This window comes from Cherax quadricarinatus, chromosome 82 (genome assembly GCF_038502225.1).
Source record: "Cherax quadricarinatus isolate ZL_2023a chromosome 82, ASM3850222v1, whole genome shotgun sequence".
Classification (NCBI taxonomy): Eukaryota; Metazoa; Arthropoda; class Malacostraca; order Decapoda; family Parastacidae; genus Cherax; species Cherax quadricarinatus.
This window is the reverse complement of record NC_091373.1, coordinates 4,390,001-4,413,340: the sequence shown is the minus strand read 5'-3', so window position 1 is coordinate 4,413,340 and position 23,340 is coordinate 4,390,001.

The following is a 23,340-nucleotide window of genomic DNA, read 5'->3' as shown; positions in this document are numbered from 1 at the left end:
ACCAACAGTAGTGTACTACCAACATTAGTGTACTACCAAAAGTAGTGTACTACCAACTGTAGTGTACTACCAACAGTAGTGTTCTACCAGCAGTAGTGTACTACCAACAGTAGTGTACTACCAGCCGCAGTGTACTACCAGCAGCAGTGTACTACCAGCCGCAGTGTACTACCAGCAGCAGTGTACTACCAGCAGCAGTGTACTACCAGCAGCAGTGTACTACCAGCAGTAGTGTACTACCAGCAGCAGTGTACTACCAGCAGCAGTGTACTACCAGCAGCAGTGTACTACCAGCCGCAGTGCAATACCAGCAGCAGTGTACTTCCAGCAGTAGTGTACTACCAGCAGCAGTGTACTACCAGCAGCAGTGTACTTCCAGCAGTAGTGTACTACCAGCAGCAGTGTACTACCAGCAGTAGTGTACTACCAGCAGTAGTGTACTACCAGCAGCAGTGCACTACCAGCAGCAGTGTACTACCAGCAGCAGTGTACTACCTGCAGCAGTGTACTACCAGCAGCAGTGTACTGCCAACAGTAGTGTACTACCAGCGGTAGTGTACTACCAGAAGTAGAGTACTACCAGCAGCAGTGTACTACCAGCAGTAGTGTACTACCAGCAGCAGTGTACTACCAGCAGAAGTGTACTTCCAGCAGCAGTGTACTACCAGCAGTAGTGTACTGAGAGCAGCAGTGTACTACCAGCTGCAGTGTACTTCCAGCAGCAGTGTACTACCAGCAGTAGTGTACTACAAGCAGCAGTGTACTACCAGCAGCAGTGTACTACCAGCAGTAGTGTACTGAGAGCAGCAGTGTACTACCAACAGCAGTGTACTTCCAGCAGTAGTGTACTACCAGCAGTAGTGTACTACCAGCAGCAGTGTACTACCAGCAGCAGTGTACTACCAGCAGTAGTGTACTACCAACAGTAGTGTACTACCAGCAGCAGTGTACTACCAGCAGTAGTGTACTACCGGCAGTAGTGTACTACAAGCAGTAGTGTACTACCAGCAGCAGTGTACTACCAGCAGCAGTGTACTACCAGCAGTAGTGTACTATCAACAGTAGTGTACTACCAGCAGCAGTGTACTACCAGCAGTAGTGTACTACCAGCAGTAGTGTACTACCAGCAGTAGTGTACTACCAGCAGTAGTGTACTACCAGCAGCAGTGTACTACCAGCAGTAGTGTACTACCAGCAGTAGTGTACTACCAGCAGTAGTGTACTACCAGTAGCAGTGTACTACCAGCAGTAGTGTACTACCAGCAGTAGTGTACTACCAGCAGCAGCGTTCTACCAACAGCAGTGTACTATCAGCAGTAGTGTACTACCAGCAGTATTTTACTAACAGCAGCAGTGTACTACCAGCAGTAGTGTACTACCAGCAGCAGTGTACTACCAGCAGTAGTGTACTACCAGCAGTAGTGTACTACCAGCAGCAGTGTACTACCAGCAGTTGTGTACTACCAGCAGTAGTGTACTACCAGCAGTAGTGTACTACCAGCAGCAGTGTACTACCAGCAGTAGTGTACTACCAGCAGTATTGTACTACCAGCAGCAGTGTACTACCAGCAGCAGTGTACTACCAGCAGCAGTGTACTACCAGCAGCAGTGTACTACCAGCTGCAGTGTACTACCAGCTGCAGTGTACTACCAGCAGCAGTGTACTACCAGCAGCAGTGTACTACCAGCTGCAGTGTACTACAAGCAGTAGTGTACTACCAGCAGTAGTGTACTACCAGCAGTAGTGTACTACCATCTGCAGTGTACTACCAGCTGCAGTGTACTACCAGCAGCAGTGTACTACCAGCAGCAGTGTACTACCAGCAGCAGTGTACTACCAGCAGTAGTGTACTACCAGCCGTAGTGTACTACCAGCAGTAGTGTACTACCAGCAGTAGTGTGCTACCAGCAGTAGTGTACTACGAGCAGTAGTATACTACCAGCAGCAGTGTACTACCAGCAGTAGTGTACTACCAGCAGCAGTGTACTACCAGCAGTAGTGTACTACCAGCAACAGTGCACTACCAGCAGTAGTGTACTACCAGCAGTAGTGTACTACCAGCAGTAGTGTACTACCAGCTGCAGTGTACTACCAGCAGTAGTGTACTACCAGCAGTAGTGTACTACCAGCTGCAGTGTACTACCAGCAGTAGTGTACTACCAGCAGTAGTGTACTGCCAGCAGTAGTGTACTACCAGCAGTAGTGTACTACCAGCAGTAGTGTACTACCAGCAGCAGTGCACTACCAGCAGTAGTTTACTACCAGCAGTAGTGTACTACCAGCAGTAGTGTACTACCAGCTGCAGTGTACTACCAGCAGTAGTGTACTACCAGCTGTAGTGTACTACCAGCAGTAGTGTACTACCAGCTGCAGTGTACTACCAGCTGCAGTGTACTACCAGCAGCAGTGCACTACCAGCAGTAGTGTACTACCAGCTGCAGTGTACTACCAGCAGCAGTGTACTACCAGCAGTAGTGTACTACCAGCAGCAGTGTACTACTAGATGCAGTGTACTACCAGCAGCAGTGTACTACCAGCTGCAGTGTACTACCAGCTGTAGTGTACTACCAGCTGTAGTGTACTACCAGCTGCAGTGTACTACCAGCTGTAGTGTACTACCAGCTGCAGTGTACTACCAGCAGCAGTGTACTACCAGCAGTAGTGTACTGAGAGCAGCAGTGTACTACCAGCTGCAGTGTACTACCAGCTGTAGTGTACTACCAGCTGCAGTGTACTACCAGCTGTAGTGTACTACCAGCTGTAGTGTACTACCAGCTGCAGTGTACTACCAGCTGTAGTGTACTACCAGCTGCAGTGCACTACCAGCTGCAGTGTACTACCAGCAGTAGTGTACTGAGAGCAGCAGTGTACTACCAGCTGCATTGCACTACCAGCTGCAGTGTACTACCAGCAGCAGTGTACTACCAGCAGTAGTGTACTGAGAGCAGCAGTGTACTACCAGCTGCAGTGTACTACCAGCTGTAGTGTACTACCAGCTGTAGTGTACTACCAGCTGCAGTGTACTACCAGCTGTAGTGTACTACCAGCTGCAGTGTACTACCAGCAGCAGTGTACTACCAGCAGTAGTGTACTGAGAGCAGCAGTGTACTACCAGCTGCAGTGTACTACCAGCTGTAGTGTACTACCAGCTGCAGTGTACTACCAGCTGTAGTGTACTACCAGCTGCAGTGCACTACCAGCAGCAGTGTACTACCAGCAGTAGTGTACTGAGAGCAGCAGTGTACTACCAGCTGCAGTGTACTACCAGCTGTAGTGTACTACCAGCTGCAGTGTACTACCAGCTGTAGTGTACTACCAGCTGTAGTGTACTACCAGCTGCAGTGTACTACCAGCTGTAGTGTACTACCAGCTGCAGTGCACTACCAGCAGCAGTGTACTACCAGCAGTAGTGTACTGAGAGCAGCAGTGTACTACCAGCTGCAGTGTACTACCAGCTGTAGTGTACTACCAGCTGTAGTGTACTACCAGCTGTAGTGCACTACCAGCTGTAGTGCAGTACCAGCTGCAGTGTTACAGTTCCAGTCAGAGGATCATTTTTGACAACATTTCGAGAGCAAATAAGAGAGTAGAAAAAAGTTTAGAGAACAGATCAGAAAGCAACAATTCCATAAAGGCTGGAGACGCTGATGTGGGGCAAAATTCAACTCCAGCAGGAAAAAATGTGGTGAAAGGCACTCTGGGGAATTAATGTTAAAAGACTTAAAGGAGAAAATGGCACAATACCGAGACAGCAACAGTATACAAATAATCCGGTAATAGAAGACGGAAACTTACCACGACGTTTCGGTCCAACTTGGACTATTTACAAAGTTACAATGTGAGTTTATTAGTCGTTCAAGACGGACCGAAACGTTGTGGTACGTTTCTCTCCTACGTGTATTTGTGTATTGTTGATAATCTTGTTACGAAAAATTTGAAGTCTTCTTAAGACGTGTGTGAGGCAGCCAGGACCTGGAGCTACCATATTCCCCTTCCTCGGATCAAACCAGATTTCCTTCAACATTACCAAGATGTTGCGTAAAACTTGAAAAATACACATGGGAGAATGTTATCCCCCCGTGTCTGTCAAGCCCAGCCTCATCTACTACGATGTTTGTGTAAGCAATGCTGAAGAGTCGTGAAATTATATTATATTAAAATATGTGAATATGTATATATATATATATATATATATATATATATATATATATATATATATATATATATATATATATATATATATATATATATATATATATATATATATATATGTATACATATATATATATATATATATATATATATATATATATATGTTTGTGTGTGTGTGTGTGTGTGTGTGTGTGTGTGTGTGTGTGTGTGTGTGTGTGTGTGTGTGTGTGTGTGTGTGTGTGTGTGTGTGTGTGTGTGTGTAAACTAAAGATAATTGGAGAAATAACGCCAATGTTGCGTATTAAACCAATTAATACGGTTTGTTCCCGGGTTTATGTAACTGAAACCAACAGACTGATCTTACTGAAACCAATAGACTGATCTTACTGAAACCAACAGACTGACCTTACTGAAACCAACAGACTGATCTTACTGAAACCAATAGACTGATCTTACTGAAACCAACAGACTGATCTTACTGAAACCAACAGACTGATCTTACTGAAACCAACAGACTGATCTTACTGAAACGAACAGACTGATCTTACTGAAACGAACAGACTGATCTTACTGAAACCAACAGACTGATCTGACTGAAACCAACAGACTGATCTTACTGAAACCAACAGATTGATCTGACTGAAACCAACAGACTGATCTTACTGAAACCAACAGACTGATCTTACTAAAACCAACAGACTGATCTTACTGAAACCAACAGACTGATCTTACTGAAACCAACAGACTGATCTTACCGAAACCAACAGACTGATCTGACTGAAACCAACAGACTGATCTTACTGAAACCAACAGACTGATCTTACTGAAACCAACAGACTGATCTTACTAAAACCAACAGACTGATCTTACTGAAACCAACAGACTGATCTTACTAAAACCAACAGACTGATCTTACTGAAACCAACAGACTGATCTTACTAAAACCAACAGACTGATCTTACTGAAACCAACAGACTGATCTTACTAAAACCAACAGACTGATCTTACTGAAACCAACAGACTGATCTTACTGAAACCAACAGACTGATCTTACTGAAACCAACAGACTGATCTTACTGAAACCAACAGACTGATCTGACTGAAACCAACAGACTGATCTTACTGAAACCAACAGACTGATCTTACTGAAACCAACAGACTTATCTTACTAAAACCAACAGACTGATCTTACTGAAACCAACAGACTTATCTTACTGAAACCAACAGACTGATCTTACTGAAACCAACAGACTGATCTTACTAAAACCAACAGACTGATCTTACTGAAACCAACAGACTGATCTTACTGAAACCAACAGACTGATCTTAATGAAACCAACAGACTGATCTGACTGAAACCAACAGACTGATCTTACTGAAACCAACAGACTGATCTTACTGAAACCAACAGACTGATCTTACTGAAATCAACAGACTGATCTGACTGAAACCAACAGACTGATCTTAGTGAAACCAACAGACTGATCTTACTGAAACCAACAGACTGATCTTACTGAAACCAAGAGACTGATCTTACTGAAACCAACAGACTGAGCTTACTGAAACCAACAGACTGATCTGACTGAAACCAACAGACTGATCTTACTGAAACCAACAGATTGATCTGACTGAAACCAACAGACTGAGCTTACTGAAACCAACAGACTGATCTGACTGAAACCAACAGACTGATCTGACTGAAACCAACAGACTGATCTTACTGAAACCAACAGACTGATCTTACTGAAATCAACAGACTGATCTGACTGAAACCAACAGACTGATCTTACTGAAACCAACAGACTGATCTTACTGAGACCAACAGACTGATCTGACTGAAACCAACAGACTGATCTTACTGAAACCAACAGACTGATCTTACTGAAACCAACAGACTGATCTGACTGAAACCAACAGACTGATCTTACTGAAACCAACAGACTGATCTTACTGAAACCAACAGACTGATCTGACTGAATCCAACAGACTGATCTTACTGAAACCAACAGACTGATCTTACTGAAACCAACAGACTGATCTGACTGAAACCAACAGACTGATCTTACTGAAACCAACAGACTGATCTTACTGAAACGAACAGACTGATCTTACTGAAACCAACAGACTGATCTTACTGAAACCAACAGACTGATCTGACTGAAACCAACAGACTGATCTGACTGAAACCAACAGACTGATCTGACTGAAACCAACAGACTGATCTTACTGAAACCAACAGACTGATCTGACTGAAACCAACAGACTGATCTTACTGAGACCAACAGACTGATCTGACTGAAACCAACAGACTGATCTTACTGAGACCAACAGTCTGATCTGACTGAAACCAACAGACTGATCTTACTGAAACCAACAGACTGATCTTACTGAAACCAACAGACTGATCTGACTGAAACCAACAGACTGATCTTACTGAAACCAACAGACTGATCTGACTGAAACCAAAAGACTGATCTTACTGAGACCAACAGACTGATCTTACTGAAACCAACAGACTGATCTGACTGAAACCAACAGACTGATCTTACTGAAACCAACAGACTTATCTTACTGAAACCAACAGACTGATCTTACTGAAACCAACAGACTGATCTGACTGAAACCAACAGACTGATCTTACTGAAACCAACAGACTGATCTGACTGAAACCAACAGACTGATCTGACTGAGACCAACAGACTGATCTGACAAACCAACAGACTGATCTTACTGAAACCAACAGACTGATCTGACTGAAAGCAACAGACTGATCTGACTGAAACCAACAGACTGATCTGACTGAAACCAACAGACTGATCTGACTGAGACCAACAGACTGATCTGACAATCCAACAGACTGATCTGACTGAAACCAACAGACTGATCTTACTGAAACCAACAGACTGATCTTACTGAAACCAACAGACTGATCTTACTGAAACCAACAGACTGATCTGACTGAAACCAACAGACTGATCTTACTGAAACCAACAGACTGATCTGACTGAAACCAACAGACTGATCTTACTGAAACCAACAGACTGATCTGACTGAAACCAACAGACTGATCTTACTGAAACCAACAGACTGATCTGACTGAAACCAACAGACTGATCTGACTGAAACCAACAGACTGATCTTACTGAAACCAACAGACTGATCTGACTGAAACCAACAGACTGATCTTACTGAAACCAACAGACTGATCTTACTGAAACCAACAGACTGATCTGACTGAAACCAACAGACTGATCTTACTGAAACCAACAGACTGATCTGACTGAAACCAACAGACTGATCTGACTGAAACCAACAGACTGATCTTACTGAAACCAACAGACTGATCTGACTGAAACCAACAGACTGATCTGACTGAAACCAACAGACTGATCTTACTGAAACCAACAGACTGATCTGACTGAAACCAACAGACTGATCTGACTGAAACCAACAGACTGATCTGACTGAAACCAACAGACTGATCTGACTGAAACCAACAGACTGATCTGACTGAAACCAACAGACTGATCTGACTGAAACCAACAGACTGATCTGACTGAAACCAACAGACTGATCTGACTGAAACCAACAGACTGATCTGACTGAAACCAACAGACTGATCTGACTGAAACCAACAGACTGATCTGACTGAAACCAACAGACTGATCTTACTGAAACCAACAGACTGATCTGACTGAGACCAACAGACTGATCTGACTGAAACCAACAGACTGATCTTACTGAGACTCGTACAAATTCTTCTCCTACATTGCAGTCTAAAAAAAATAATAAATATTTTAAAACTGAGAAAAATGTTTCTTGTAAGTTCTAAATAATTAATTAAAAAGATCTAAATAGGTAATGGAACTTGCATAAAAGTCAAGATATTATGGATCTGAAGCGTCTGAAAGGCGGGTTCAAATTTCAATTTTTTTTTGTTTTATCTTTAATGGTCGAGATTTCTGGCTGGTGGAACTTTATTTTAGAGGACCTTATTAAGGTTAGTTATAATCTAGTAAGGTCGTATTAAAGTTAGTTATAATCTAATAAGGTCGTATTAACCTAATAAGGTCGTATTAAAGTTAATTATTATCTAATAAGATCGTATTAAAGTTAGTTATAACCTAATAAGGTCGTATTATAGTTAGTTATTATCTAATAAGATCGTATTAAAATTAATTATAATCTAAGAAGGTCGTATTAAAGTTAGTTATTATCTAATAAGGTAGTATTAACCTAATAATATCGTATTAAAGTTAGTTATAATCTAATAAGATCGTATTAAAGTTAGTTATAATCTAATAAGGCCGTATTAACCTAATAAGGTCGTTTTAAAGTTAGTTATAATCCAATTAGATCGTATTAAAGTTAGTTATAATCTAAGAAGGTCGTATTAAAGTTAGTTATAATCTAATAAGATCGTATTAAAGTTAGTTTTAATCTAATAAGGTCGAATTAAAGTTAGTTATAATCTAAGAAGGTCGTATTAAAGTTAGTTATAATATAATAAGATCGTATTAAAGTTAGTTATAATCTAATAAGGTCGTATTAACCTAATAAGGTCGTTTTAAAGTTAGTTATAATCTAATTAGATCGTATTAAAGTTAGTTATAATCTAAGAAGGTCGTATTAAAGTTAGTTATAATCTAATAAGATCGTATTAAAGTTAGTTTTAATCTAATAAGATCGTATTAAAGTTAGTTTTAATCTAATAAGGTCGTATTAAAGTTAGTTTTAATCTAATGAGGCAGTATTAATTTCAGTTATAATTTAATAAGGCCGTATTAAAGACTACACTTAATGTTCTAGAAGACTGCACTTAATGTTCTAGCACTTAATGTTCTAGAAGACTGCACTTAATGTTCTAGCACTTAATGTTCTAGAAGACTGCACTTAATGTTCTAGCACTTAATGTTCTAGAAGACTGCACTTAATGTTCTAGCACTTAATGTTCTAGAAGACTGCACTTAATGTTCTAGCACTTAATGTTCTAGAAGACTGCACTTAATGTTCTAGAAGACTGCACTTAATGTTCTAGCACTTAATGTTCTAGAAGACTGCACTTAATGTTCTAGCACTTAATGTTCTAGAAGACTGCACTTAATGTTCTAGAAGACTGCACTTAATGTTCTAGCACTTAATGTTCTAGAAGACTGCACTTAATGTTCTAGAAGACTGCACTTAATGTTCTAGCACTTAATGTTCTAGCACTTAATGTTCTAGCACTTAATGTTCTAGCACTTAATGTTCTAGCACTTAATGTTCTAGCACTTAATGTTCTAGAAGACTGCACTTAATGTTCTAGCACTTAATGTTCTAGCACTTAATGTTCTAGAAGACTGCACTTAATGTTCTAGCACTTAATGTTCTAGCACTTAATGTTCTAGCACTTAATGTTCTAGAAGACTGCACTTAATGTTCTAGAAGACTGCACTTAATGTTCTAGCACTTAATGTTCTAGCACTAAATGTTCTAGCACTTAATGTTCTAGCACTTAATGTTCTAGCACTTAATGTTCTAGCACTTAATGTTCTAGCACTTAATGTTCTAGAAGACTGCACTTAATGTTCTAGCACTTAATGTTCTAGCACTTAATGTTCTAGCACTTAATGTTCTAGCACTTAATGTTCTAGCACTTAATGTTCTAGCACTTAATGTTCTAGAAGACTGCACTTAATGTTCTAGCACTTAATGTTCTAGAAGACTGCACTTAATGTTCTAGCACTTAATGTTCTAGCACTTAATGTTCTAGCACTTAACGTTCTAGAAGGTCGCACTTAATGTTCTAGAAGGTCGCACTTAATGTTCTAGAAGGTCGCACTTAATGTTCTAGAAGACTGCACTTAATGTTCTAGAAGACTGCACTTAATGTTCTAGAAGACTGCACTTAATGTTCTAGCACTTAATGTTCTAGCACTTAATGTTCTAGAAGACTGCACTTAATGTTCTAGAAGACTGCACTTAATGTTCTAGAAGACTGCACTTAATGTTCTAGCACTTAATGTTCTAGAACTTAATGTTCTAGAAGGCTGCACTTAATGTTCTAGAAGACTGCACTTAATGTTCTAGCACTTAATGTTCTAGAAGGCTGCACTTATTGTTCTAGAAGACTGCACTTAATGTTCTAGAACTTAATGTTCTAGAAGGCTGCACTTAATGTTCTAGAAGACTGCACTTAATGTTCTAGCACTTATTTTTCTAGAAGGCTGCACTTAATGTTCTAGAAGACTGCACTTAATGTTCTAGAAGACTGCACTTATTGTTCTAGCACTTAATGTTGTAGAAGGCTGCACTTATTGTTCTAGAAGACTGCACTTAATGTTCTAGAACTTAATGTTCTAGAAGGCTGCACTTAATGTTCTAGAAGACTGCACTTATTGTTCTAGAAGACTGCACTTATTGTTCTAGCACTTAATGTTGTAGAAGGCTGCACTTATTGTTCTAGAAGACTGCACTTATGGTTCTAGCACTTAATGTACTAGAAGGCTGCACTTATTGTTCTAGAAGACTGCACTTAATGTTCTAGAACTTAATGTTCTAGAAGGCTGCACTTAATGTTCTAGAAGACTGCACTTATTGTTCTAGAAGACTGCACTTATTGTTCTAGCACTTAATGTTCTAGCACTTATTGTTCTAGAAGGCTGCACTTATTGTTCAAGAAGACTGCACTTATTGTTCTAGAAGACTGCACTTACTGTTCTAGCACTTAATGTTCTAGAAGGCTGCACTTATTGTTCTAGAAGGCTTCACTTATTGTTCTAGAAGACTGCACTTATTGTTCTAGCACTTAATGTTCTAGAAGGCTGCACTTATTGTTCTAGAAGACTGCACTTATTGTTCTAGAAGACTGCACTTAATGTTCTAGAACTTAATGTTCTAGAAGGCTGCACTTAATGTTCTAGAAGACTGCACTTATTGTTCTAGAAGACTGCACTTATTGTTCTAGCACTTAATGTTCTAGAAGGCTGCACTTATTGTTCTAGAAGACTGCACTTATTGTTCTAGAAGACTGCACTTATTGTTCTAGCACTTAATGTTCTAGAAGACTGCACTTATTGTTCTAGCACTTAATGTTCTAGAAGGCTGCACTTATTGTTCTAGAAGACTGCACTTAATGTTCTAGAACTTAATGTTCTAGAAGGCTGCACTTAATGTTCTAGAAGACTGCACTTATTGTTCTAGAAGACTGCACTTATTGTTCTAGAAGACTGCACTTATTGTTCTAGAAGACTGCACTTAATGTTCTAGAACTTAATGTTCTAGAAGGCTGCACTTAATATTCTAGAAGACTGCACTTATTGTTCTAGAAGACTGCACTTATTGTTCTAGCACTTAATGTTGTAGAAGGCTGCACTTATTGTTCTAGAAGACTGCACTTATTGTTCTAGCACTTAATGTTCTAGAAGGCTGCACTTATTGTTCTAGAAGACTGCACTTAATGTTCTAGAACTTAATGTTCTAGAAGGCTGCATTTAATGTTCTAGAAGACTGCACTTATTGTTCTAGAAGACTGCACTTATTGTTCTAGAAGACTGCACTTATTGTTCTAGAAGACTGCACTTAATGTTCTAGAACTTAATGTTCTAGAAGGCTGCACTTATTGTTCTAGAAGACTGCACTTAATGTTCTAGAACTTAATGTTCTAGAAGGCTGCACTTATTGTTCTAGAAGACTGCACTTAATGTTCTAGAACTTAATGTTCTAGAAGGCTGCACTTATTGTTCTAGCACTTAATGTTCTAGAAGGCTGCACTTATTGTTCTAGAAGACTGCACTTAATGTTAGAACTTAATGTTCTAGAAGGCTGCACTTAATGTTCTAGAAGACTGCACTTAATGTTCTAGAACTTAATGTTCTAGAAGGCTGCACTTATTGTCCTAGAAGACTGAACTTAATGTTCTAGAACTTAATGTTCTAGAAGGCTGCACTTAATGTTCTAGAAGACTGCACTTATTGTTCTAGAAGACTGCACTTATTGTTCTAGAAGACTGCACTTATTGTTCTAGCACTTAATGTTCTAGAAGACTGCACTTAATGTTCTAGAAGACTGCACTTATTGTTCTAGCACTTAATGTTCTAGAAGGCTGCACTTATTGTTCTAGAAGACTGCACTTAATGTTCTAGAACTTAATGTTCTAGAAGGCTGCACTTAATGTTCTAGAAGACTGCACTTATTGTTCTAGAAGACTGCACTTATTGTTCTAGAAGACTGCACTTAATGTTCTAGAACTTAATGTTCTAGAAGGCTGCACTTAATGTTCTAGAAGACTGCACTTATTGTTCTAGAAGACTGCACTTATTGTTCTAGAAGACTGCACTTATTGTTCTAGAAGACTGCACTTAATGTTCTAGAACTTAATGTTCTAGAAGGCTGCACTTAATGTTCTAGAAGACTGCACTTATTGTTCTAGAAGACTGCACTTATTGTTCTAGCACTTAATGTTCTAGACGGCCGCAGGCTTGTACCTCTGGTCAAGAATATAATATTCCAGGATAACCCACCTGGGTTAATATAATATTCCAGGATAACCCACCTGGGTTAATATAATATTACAGGATAACCCACCTGGGTTGATATAATATTCCAGGATAACCCACCTGGGTTAATATAATATTCCAGGATAACCCACCTGGGTTGATATAATATTCCAGGATAGCCCGCCTGGGTTAATATAATATTCCAGGATAACCCACCTGGGTTAATATAATATTCCAGGATAACCCACCTGGGTTGATATAATATTCCAGGATAGCCCGCCTGGGTTAATATAATATTCCAGGATAACCCACCTGGGTTAATATAATATTCCAGGATAACCCACCTGGGTTGATATAATATTCCAGGATAACCCACCTGGGTTAATATAATATTCCAGGATAACCCACCTGGGTTAATATAATATTCCAGGATAACCCACCTGGGTTAATATAATATTCCAGGATAACCCACCTGGGTTAATATGAAAGACAAGCCAAAAATCCTGAGACCCTTACCCAGGATGCCACCCACAACATTTAGCTGACACCCAGGTACTTATTTTCTGCTAAATGAACAGGGACAGCAGGTGTACGGTGACTATCACCCAGGTACCTACTTATTGCTAGATGTACAGTAGAAGCAAGTGTAAGGTGACTAACACCTTGGCACCTATTTACTGCTAGGTGAACATTGCCAACAGGTATCAGGTGACTAATACCCAGGTACCTATTTACTGCTAGGTGAACAGGAACAGCAGTTGTAAGGTTACTAATACCCAGGTACCTATTTACTGCTAGGTGAACAGGAGCAGCAGTTGTAAGGTTACTAATACCCAGGTACCTATTTACTGCTAGGTGAACATGGGCAGTAGGTGTTGCCCCTGTTCACCTAGGTGGAGTTAGTGCATTATTACACAAAAGGCGTTAAACCCGTGTGGGCCACTGTGCTGGCAGGCAGGTAGGGAGAGTAGTCTCTCTCTCACCCTAAATCTTCCTCTTCTCTCTTCGTCTCCTTTATCCTTCGTCTCCCTTATTCTGTCTTTTTCTCCCTTCTCTCTTCAACTCTCTTCTCTTCTCTTCCTTTCACTTTATTCTCTCTTTCCCTCCCTCTCCTTTATTCTCTCTTTCTCTCCTTTTATCCTCCCTTTCCCTTTGGCAATTAGCAGAGAAGCTATCCATCGTTGGTCCAGACTCCCTGGCAGGAGGTCCCCTTCTCTCCCTTCTCCCCCTCCCCTCCTCTCTCTCCCTCCCCTCTCTCTCTCTCCCTCCCCTCTCTCTCTCTCCCTCCCCTCTCTCTATCTCCCTCCCTCCCCTCTCTCTATCTCCCTCCCTCCCCTCTCTCTCCCTCCCGCCCCTCTCTCTTCCTTCCTTGTGATTGCTCAACTTTAGTGATCAAATGCGAGTGATTTCCTTCAGCTGGGCAAGTGCTCTCTCTCTCTCTCTCTCTCTCTCTCTCTCTCTCTCTCTCTCTCTCTCTCTCTCTCTCTCTCTCTCTCTCTCACTCTCTCTCTCTCTCCCTCTCTCTCTCTCTCTCTCTCTCTCTCTCTCTCTCTCTCTCTCTCTCTCTCTCTCTCTCTCTCTCTCCCTCTCTCTCTCTCTCTCCTCTCTCTCTCTCTCTCTCTCTCTCTCTCTCTCTCTCTCTCTCTCTCTCTCTCTCTCTCTCTCTCTCTCTCTCTCTCTCTCTCTCTCCCTCTCTCTCTCTCTCTCTCTCTCCTCCTCTCTCTCTCTCTCTCTCTCTCTCTCTCTCTCTCTCTCTCTCTCTCTCTCTCTCTCTCTCTCTCTCTCTCTCTCTCTCTCTCTCTCTCTCTCTCTCTCTCTCTCCTCTCTCTCTCTCTCTCTCTCTCTCTCTCTCTCTCTCTCTCTCTCTCTCTCTCTCTCTCTCTCTCTCTCTCTCTCTCTCTCTCTCTCTCTCTCTCTCTCTCTCTCTCTATCTATCTTTCTCATTCTCTCTCTGTCTCTCTGTTTCTCTGTCTCTGTCTGTCTGTCTGTCTGTCTGTCTGTGTGTCTGCCTGTCTGTCTGTCTGTCTGTCTGTCTAAATGTCTCATTGTCTCTCTCTCTCTCTCTCATTGTCTCTCATTCTCTCTCTCTCTCTCTCTCAAATTAGCGAAGGCAAATCTTATTAGAAATAAGTTAGGAATCAGTCAGGAAGTTGTGCAAGAGTTGTTACTAAGAGTTGTTACTAAGAGTTGTTACTAAGAGTTGTTACTAAGAGTTGTTACTAAGAGTTGTTACTAAGAGTTGTTACTAAGAGTTGTTACTAAGAGTTGTTACTAAGAGTTGTTACTAAGAGTTGTTGCTAAGAGTTGTTACTAAGAGTTGTTACTAAGAGTTGTTACTAAGAGTTGTTACTAAGAGTTGTTACTAAGAGTTGTTACTAAGAGTTGTTACTAAGAGTTGTTACTAAGAGTTGTTACTAAGTTGACTAAGAGTTTTTACTAAGAGTTTACTAAGGTTTTACTAAGTTGTTGCTAGTTGTTACTAGAGTTACTAATTGTTACTAAATTTTGCTAAGTTGTACTACTACAGAGTTTTCTAAGTTTACTAATTGTTATAGTTGTTACTAAGTTTTAAGAGTTGTTACTAAGAGTTGTTGCTAGTTTCTAAGAGTTGTTACTAGAGTTGCTACTAGAGTTGTTGCTAGAGTTTTCTAAGAGTTGTTACTAAGAGTTTTACTAAGAGTTTTACTAGGTTTTACTAGAGTTGTTGCTAGGTTATTACTAGAGTTGTTGCTAAGAGTTGTTACTAAGAGTTGTTACGAGAGTTGTTAATAAGAGTTGTTACTAAGAGTAAGAGCCACAATAACTCTTGCTCAGAATGGTTTAAGTCAATCTCAAAGTATATGCTAATTTCCCTAATAGCTTGGAGTGGGAGGGAATGGCTGGCCTGACTGACAAGCCACCTGGCTGACAAGCCAACTTGCTGGACTGACTCACAAGCCACCTGGCTGACAAGCCAACTGGCTGGCTGGCTGGCAAGCAGGTTCCCTGGCAAGCCAACTGGCTGGCCTGACTGACAAGTCACCTGGCTGACAAGCCAACAGGCTGGCTGGCTGGCAAGCAGGTTCCCTGGCAAGCCAACTGGCTGGCCTGACTGACAAGCCAACTGGCTGGCTGGCTGGCTGACACACAGGCTCCCTGACAAGACAACTAGCTGGCTGACAGGTCAGTTGACAAGTCAGCTCACTGACAACCCATACGGGTCCACCAGCCCGGGAATCGAACCCACGTCTGTTCAGTTGTCAGCCGAGCGCTACCACTGAGCTGCCAGCCACAATAAACGTGAGGTAAGAATTATTGTGAACATAAACTAAGCGCTAAACCCGTAAGGGACACAGGGGGGGTTAAGAGCATAAATATTATTGTAATTTAATAAAATGGGCGAGATGAAAGCGGAGGTTGAACTACAGCTCTAGTCAGCTCTCTTAAAGAGCTATGTATAATTAGCTCTCTTAAAGAGCTCCTCAGCATACAGCCAGCTCTCTTAAAGAGCTTCTATATATATTAAACTCTCTTAAAGAGCCGCCCCTCCATAAACATTCAGTTCTCTTAAAGAGCTTCTATATACATTCAACTCTCTTAAAGAGCTCCTATATACATTCAGCTCTCTTAAAGAGCTTCTATATACATCCAGCTCTCTTAAAGAGCTCCTATATACATTCAACTTTCTTAAAGAGCTCTCATATACATTCATCTCTCGTAAAGAGCTTCTATATACATTCAACTCTCTTAAAGAGCTCCTATATACATTCAGCTTTCTTAAAGAGCTCCTACATACATTCAACTCTCTTAAAGAGCTCCTATATACATTCAACTCTCTTAAAGAGCTCTTATATACATTCAGCTCTCTTAAATAGCTCCTATATACATTCAACTCTCTTAAATAGCTCCTATATACATTCAGCTCTCTTAAATAGCTCCTATATACATTCAGCTCTCTTAAACAGCTCCTATATACATTCAGCTCTCTTAAAGAGCTCCTATATACATTCAGCTCTTTTAAAGAGCTCCTATATACATTCAGCTCTCTTACATTCAACTCTCTTAAAGAGCTCTTATATACATTCAGCTCTCTTAAAGAGCTCCTACATACATTCAACTCTCTTAAAGAGCTCCTATATACATTCAACTCTCTTAAAGAGCTCCTATATACATTCAGCTCTCTTAAAGAGCTCCTATATACATTCAACTCTCTTAAAGAGCTCCTATATACATTCAGCTCTCTTAAAGAGCTCCTATATACATTCAACTCTCTTAAAGAGCTTCTATATACATTCAGCTCTCTTAAAGAGCTCCTATATACATTCAGCTCCCTTAAAGAGCTCCTATATACATTCAACTCTCTTAAAGAGCTCCTATATACATTCAGCTCTCTTAAAGAGCTCCTATATACATTCAGCTCTCTTAAAGAGCTCCTATATACATTCAACTCTCTTAAAGAGCTCCTATATACATTCAACTCTCTTAAAGAGCTTCTATATACATTCAGCTCTCTTAAAGAGCTCCTATATACATTCAGCTCCCTTAAAGAGCTCCTATATACATTCGACTTTCTTAAAGAGCTCCTATATACATTCAACTCTCTTAAAGAGCTCCTATATACATTCAGCTCTCTTAAAGAGCTCCTATATACATTCAGCTCTCTTAAAGAGCTCCTATATACATTCAGCTCTCTTAAAGAACTCCTATACACATTCAACTCTCCTAAAGAGCTCCTATATGCATTCAGCTCTCTTAAAGAGCTCCTATATACATTCATCTCTCTTAAAGAGCTCCTATATACATTCAGCTCTCTTAAAGAGCTCCTATATACATTCAACTCTCTTAAAGAGCTCCTATATACATTCAGCTCTCTTAAAGAGCTCTTATATACATTCAGCTCTCTTAAAGAGCTCCTATATACATTCAACTCTCTTAAAGAGCTCCTATATACATTCAGCTCTCTTAAATAGCTCATATATACATTCAGCTCTCTTAAAGAGCTCCTATATACATTCAACTCTCTTAAAGAGCTCCTATATACATTCAGCTCTCTTAAAGAGCTCCTATATACATTCAACTCTCTTAAAGAGCTTCTATATACATTCAGCTCTCTTAAAGAGCTCCTATATACATTCAGCTCTCTTAAAGAGCTCCTATATACATTCGACTCTCTTAAAGAGCTCCTATATACATTCAACTCTCTTAAAGAGCTCCTATATACATTCAGCTCTCTTAAAGAGCTCCTATACACATTCAGCTCTCTTAAAGAGCTCCTGTATACATTCAGCTCTCTTAAAGAGCTCCTATATACATTCAGCTCTCTTAAAGAGCTCCTATATAAATTCAGCTCTCTTAAATAACTCCTATACACATTCAACCCCCTAAAGAGCTCCTATATACATTCAGCTCTCTTAAAGAGCTCCTGTATACATTCAGCTCTCTTAAAGAGCTCCTATATACATTCAACTCTCTTAAAGAGCTCCTATATACATTCAGCTCTCTTAAAGAGCTCCTATATACATTCAGCTCTCTTAGAGAGCTCCTATATACATTCAGCTCTCTTAAAGAGCTCCTATATACATTCAGCTCTCTTAGAGAGCTCCTATATACATTCAGCTCTCTTAAAGAGCTCCTATATACATTCAGCTCTCTTAAAGAACTCCTACACATTCAACTCTCTTAAAGAGCTCTTATATACATTCAACTCTCTTAAAGCGCTCCTATATACATTCAACTCTCTTAAAGAGCTCCTATATACATTCAGCTCTCTTAAAGAGCTCCTATATACATTCAGCTCTCTTAAAGAGCTCCTATATACATTCAGCTCTCTTAAAGAGCTCCTATATACATTCAGCTTTCTTAAAGAGCTCCTATATACATTCAACTCTCTTAAAGAGCTCCTATATACATTCAACTCTCTTAAAGAGCTACTATATACATTCAGCTCTCTTAAAGAGCTCCTATATACATTCAGCTTTCTTAAAGAGCTCCTATATACATTCAACTCTCTTAAAGAGCTCATATTCACATTCAACTCTCTTAAAGAGCTCCTATACACATTCAGCTCTCTTAAAGAGCTCCTATATACATTCAGCTCTCTTAAAGAGCTCCTATATACATTCAGCTCTCTTAAAGAGCTCCTATATACATTCAGCTCTCTTAAAGAGCTCCTATATACATTCAGCTCTCTTAAAGAGCTCCTATATACATTCAACTCTCTTAAAGAGCTCCTATATACATTCAGCTCTCTTAAAGAGCTCCTATATACATTCAACTCTCTTAAAGGGCTCCTATACACATTCAACTCTCTTAAAGAGCTCCTATATACATTCAGCTCTCTTAAAGAGCTCCTATATACATTCAGCTCTCTTAAAGAGCTCCTATACACATTCAGCTCTCTTAAAGAGCTCCTATACACATTCAGCTCTCTTAAAGAGCTCCTATACACATTCAGCTCTCTTAAAGAGCTCCTATACACATTCAGCTCTCTTAAAGAGCTCCTATATACATAGGATATATTTCATAATAAAGGTGACTGACAGAACTCAGAGTTGATGATCCGTCACAACATGTCTTCCCATTTGCTTCTATATTGTTCAGATATTTATTTAATAGCACCGCACATATGAGCTTTATGTAAGTGGTGACCGTATGTACAGGAGCTTTATGTAAGTGGTGACTGTATGTACAGGAGCTTTATGTAAGTGGTGACTGTATGTACAGGAGCTTTATGTAAGTGGTGACTGTATGTACAGGAGCTTTATGTAAGTGGTGACTGTATGTACAGGAGCTTTATGTAAGTGGTGACTGTATGCACAGGAGCTTTATGTAAGTGGTGACCGTATGTACAGGAGTTTTATGTAAGTGGTGACTGTATGTACAGGAGCTTTATGTAAGTGGTGACCGTATGTACAGGAGCTTTATGTAAGTGGTGACTGTATGTACAGGAGCTTTATGTAAGTGGTGACTGTATGTACAGGAGCTTTTTGTAAGTGGTGACCGTATGTACAGGAGCTTTATGTAAGTGGTGACCGTATGTACAGGAGCTTTATGTAAGTTGTGACCGTATGTACAGGAGCTTTATGTAAGTGGTGACTGTATGTACAGGAGCTTTATGTAAGTGGTGACTGTATGTACAGGAGCTTTATGTAAGTGGTGACCGTATGTACAGGAGCTTCATGTAAGTGGTGACCGTATGTACAGGAGCTTTATGTAAGTGGTGACTGTATGTACAGGAGCTTTATGTAAGTGGTGACTGTATGTACAGGAGCTTTATGTAAGTGGTGACTGTATGTACAGGAGCTTTATGTAAGTGGTGACTGTATGTACAGGAGCTTTATGTAAGTGGTGACTGTATGTACAGGAGCTTTATGTAAGTGGTGACTGTATGTACAGGAGCTTTATAAGTGTGACTGTATGTACAGGAGCTTTATGTAAGTGGTGACTGTATGTACAGGAGCTTTATGTAAGTGGTGACTGTATGTACAGGAGCTTTATGTAAGTGGTGACTGTATGTACAGGAGCTTTATGTAAGCGAGGTCTCTGTGAGACAAATATTTCTTCATGTACTAAGTGTTTTTGGAGATTATGTGAAGTATTGTACTGATTGTACTAAGTACTCTAATTGTACTGATTGTAAAGTTTAGTACCGTGGCCGCGTGTTTTATCTCTTGTCTGTACTCGTGTATACGTCTTGGTTGATTGACTGGTTGGTTGGTTGTTTGGTTGATTGACTGGTTGGTTGGTTGTTTGGTTGATTGACTGGTTGGTTGGTTGTTTGGTTGATTGACTGGTTGGTTGGTTGTTTGGATGATTGACTGGTTGGTTGGTTGTTTGGGTGATTGACTGGTTGGTTGGTTGGTTGGTTGATTGACTGGTTGGTTGGTTGTTTGGGTGATTGACTGGTTGGTTGGTTGGTTGGTTGATTGACTGGTTGGTTGTTGGTTGGTTTGTTGGTTGGTTGGTTGGTTGGTTGTTTGGGTGATTGACTGGTTGGTTGGTTGGTTGGTTGATTGACTGGTTGGTTGGTTGTTTGGGTGATTGACTGGTTGGTTGGTTGTTTGGGTGATTGACTGGTTGGTTGGTTGGTTGTTTGATTGACTGGTTGGTTGGTTGTTTGGTTGATTGACTGGTTGGTTGGTTGTTTGGTTGATTGACTGGTTGGTTGGTTGTTTGGGTGATTGACTGGTTGGTTGGTTGGTTGGTTGATTGACTGGTTGGTTGTTGGTTGGTTGGTTGGTTGGTTGGTTGGTTGGTTGGTTGATTGACTGGTTGGTTGGTTGGTTGGTTGGTTGGTTGGTTGGTTGGTTGGTTGATTGACTGGTTGGTTGGTTGTTTGGTTGATTGACTGGTTGGTTGGTTGGTTGATTGGTTGGTTGGTTGGTTGGTTGGTTGATTGACTGGTTGGTTGGTTGTTTGGTTGATTGACTGGTTGGTTGGTTGTTTGGTTGATTGACTGGTTGGTTGGTTGTTTGGTTGATTGACTGGTTGGTTGGTTGATTGACTGGTTGGTTGTTGGTTTGTTGGTTGGTTGGTTGGGTGAATGACTAGTTGGTTGGGTGATTGGTTGGTTTATTGGTTGGGCGACTGGTTGGTTGGTTGGTTGTTTGGTTGATTGACTGGTTGGTTGGTTGGTTGGTTGGTTGGTTGGTTGGTTGGTTGGTTGGTTGGTTGATTGACTGGTTGGTTGGTTGTTTGGTTGATTGACTGGTTGGTTGGTTGTTTGGTTGATTGACTGGTTGGTTGGTTGTTTGGTTGATTGACTGGCTGGTTGGTTGGTTGGTTGATTGACTGGTTGGTTGGTTGTTTGGTTGATTGACTGGTTGGTTGGTTGTTTGGGTGATTGACTGGTTGGTTGGTTGGTTGGTTGATTGACTGGTTGGTTGTTGGTTGGTTTGTTGGTTGGTTGGTTGGTTGGTTGGTTGATTGACTGGTTGGTTGGTTGGTTGGTTGGTTGGTTGGTTGGTTGGTTGATTGACTGGTTGGTTGGTTGTTTGGTTGATTGACTGGTTGGTTGGTTGTTTGGTTGATTGACTGGTTGGTTGGTTGGTTGGTTGGTTGGTTGGTTGGTTGGTTGGTTGGTTGATTGACTGGTTGGTTGGTTGTTTGGTTGATTGACTGGTTGGTTGGTTAATTGACTGGTTGGTTGTTGGTTGGTTGGTTGGTTGGTTGGCTGATTGACTGGTTGGTTGGTTGGTTGGTTGGTTGGTTGGTTGGTTGGTTGGTTGATTGGCTGGTTGGTTGGTTGTTTGGTTGATTGACTGGTTGGTTGGTTGTTTGGTTGATTGACTGGTTGGTTGGTTGGTTGGTTGGTTGGTTGGTTGGTTGGTTGGTTGATTGACTGGTTGGTTGGTTGTTTGTTGATTGACTGGTTGGTTGTTGTTGGTTGATTGACTGTTGGTTGGTTGTTTGGTCTGATTGACTGGCTGGTTGGTTGGTTGGTTGATTGACTGGTTGGTTGTTGGTTGGTTGGTTGGTTGGTTGGTTGGTTGATTGACTGGTTGGTTGGTTAGTTGGTTAGTTGGTTGGTTGGTTGGTTGGTTGGTTGGTTGGTTGGTTGGTTGATTGACTGGTTGGTTGGTTGGTTGGTTGGTTGGTTGGTTGGTTGTTTGGTTGATTGATTGGTTGGTTGGTTGGTTGATTGACTGGTTGGTTGGTTGGTTGGTTGGTTGGTTTGTTGGTTGGTTGGTTGGTTGGTTGGTTGGTTGGTTGGTTGGTTGGTTGGTTGGTTAGTTGGTTGCTTGGTTGGTTGGTTGGTTGGTTGGTTGGTTGGTTGTTTGGTTGATTGACTGGTTGGTTGGTTGGTTGGTTGATTGACTGGTTGGTTGGTTGGTTGGTTGGTTGGTTGGTTGTTTGGTTGATTGCCTGGTTGGTTGGTTGGTTGGTTGATTGTGTTTGTTGGTTGGTTAGTTGGTTGGTTGGTTAGTTTGTTGGTTGGTTGGTTGGTTGGTTGGTTGGTTGGTTGGTTGGTTGGTTGGTTGGTTGGTTGGTTGGTTAGTTGGTTGGTTGGTTAGTTTGTTGGTTGGTTGGTTGGTTGGTTGGTTGGTTGGTTAGTTGGTTGGTTGGTTAGTTTGTTGGTTGGTTGGTTGGTTAGTTTGTTGGTTGGTTGGTTGGTTGGTTGGTTGGTTGTGAGGTTTGAAGTCTATCGACTACATGAGGATCATTAAAACTGTTGGAAATCTGTTTACCAATCACATATTGATTAAATAAAATTCTCAGTGTATATACGCAGAAATACATACACCTCACAGTGTATATGCACTGAAATATATACACCTCACAGTGTATATACATTGAAATATATACATCTCAAAGTGTATATACACTGAAATATATACACCTCACAGTGTATATACATTGAAATATATACATCTCACAGTGTATATACACTGAAATATATACACCTCACAGTGTATATACACCGAGAAACATACACCTCACAGTGTATACACCTTGTTGAAGTCAGGTGTAGCAGCTCAATGCTACAGTGTCTGTCTCACAACCGAAAGAAGCCGGGTTAGATTCCGGGGCGAATCCAGCCATGTATATACGTTTCCCTTCACTTTTATCCACTATCTAAATGTTCTCCCGTAGTTGGTGTTCTCTGAAGTGTTCAGAAACAGAGAACACAGAGAGATAACGTCGTTCTTGTGCTTCGTGGTGCTCCAAGTGACTCTGAGTCCAATTTTCATTATTAACGCTAGAGAGCACAAAAGCCGTAGGGGTCATAAG